Raw genomic sequence first — 1819 nt, 5'->3', positions numbered from 1 at the left:
GGCGTTGTGCTTGGTGCTGCTAGGTGGCTAATGCTGGTCTGGTCACAGGTGAATGCTGGCGGCTGGAGTCCAATCCTTCCTCCTCGTGAGGGTGTGTGTTCTGCAAAGGTATGCACATTGTTACGTGCCACTGCATCAATCTTAGTGCATCTAGGACATGCTAATAGTGTTTTCCTTTTGACTAGGTGTTGTAACCACCTCATTGGGCCGCTGCTGCTTTGTTTGGTGTTATTTTGTGCTGTTTTCACTGTATTGCCGTATATCTGTTGCTGACTACGGCGTTCTTCTGCGGCCGTCAGGACTGTCCAGGACTGGCAGCTTCCTCATCAACTCCGAGTTGCTGCACCCTTCCTCTGCTCTTTTATTTAGTTTACAAAGTATCAGATTACATGTCATGTGATCGTGTGAGTATATGAATGGGTATGGAGTAAGAAGGTGGGTGTGGCTGTGTCTGGTAATTTCTCCATCAGTCTTGAGTACACTAGATTTATAATATGAGAAGTAAACAGTTTCTTAAAGCGACAGTACAGCATGAAGCAATGATAATAAATTAAATTCTTCCAACAGCATCTGAGTCCGATGGTCGCAGGTGTTGTTGTTTTTGTCGTTGAGCTCGTGGCCGAACCATCCCTTAAATCTCAGAGTTCGGTTCGGCTGTACCTTACATGCTTGTTTACAAAAGCAAAACGGTTAGAGTTGGCCTCGGGACCAACTGAAAAAGCACAGAACTCGATACCGGGAGCACGAGAAGCCGCTGCGCTCCTGCGCGCCGCTATCTCATCTTCTTTAGTATTTCATCTTATATTATATTTTATTTGTGAGATATCCGGTCAGGGGTGAAATGTTCATTAACCTCAACCTGAAATGTTTGAGGGAACAAGCGACGATGAAGGAAAACCAGAGCTGCACACATGCACCAAAATAACACAGAAAAGACAGAGTTGTTTTTATGTTGCTCTTATTTGAAGTCCGACTCAGACAATAGCCTCATTAACAGTTCATATCAAGCTGTCGCATCAGTGAAGATGTTTAAGGAAGAGAAAAGTATTGGGGAGCCCTGGATTCTGAAGAAAAACTTCATAGAATCAATCTGGTTAAGGGATCGCATGATCAGTGCACTTCAACCATTCTCCCTCAATCTTAATCATACTTACACACACACACACACACACACACACACACACACCTACCTAATAGTCCCATTTTCCCCATCAAAGCATATGTTTTACAGTATTCTGCAGGTAAATTGACATATTTTGAATCTTTAACCCTTGTGTAATGTTCATATTGTTGTTACTCAGCCAGTGTTTATGGGTCTGATGGACCCGTTGCATTTTGTGGCTTTTGATGCCTCACAATCAACACTTTTATGTTAAAATACTGAACAGATGTTTACCTTATCCCAATTACAAGCAGTATAAACAATATATATGGTTAATATTTGCCCTTTACCTTTGTTAGGTCACATTTATATGTTATAGGTATGTTCTGTGTACCTACACTCTGTCCTCCTCCTGTCTCGGCCTGCTGTGTTTGTGTGTGTGTGTGTGTGTAGGTGTGTAGGTGTGTGTGTGTGTGTGAGTGTGCATGTGTGGGTGCATGTGCGCGTGTGTGTGTGGTACACAGAACATCAATTTCCACACTTCTATTAGCCCTGGGTCCAGTGGACCCGAACATCTTATATGTAATAGAAATGTGTAGGGGGGGAGTATGGTGTGTGGTCATTAAATATGTATTCTGATATATGTTCTTCACAGAAAATGAGCCAAAGCCAGTGAGTCTCAGTTTGAAAATTTAAATAATTAAGAAAAAAATCTAA

The sequence above is a fragment of the Cynoglossus semilaevis genome, chromosome W (genome assembly GCF_000523025.1).
Source record: "Cynoglossus semilaevis isolate Cse_v1.0 chromosome W, Cse_v1.0, whole genome shotgun sequence".
Classification (NCBI taxonomy): Eukaryota; Metazoa; Chordata; class Actinopteri; order Pleuronectiformes; family Cynoglossidae; genus Cynoglossus; species Cynoglossus semilaevis.
This window is presented reverse-complemented; position numbering follows the sequence as displayed.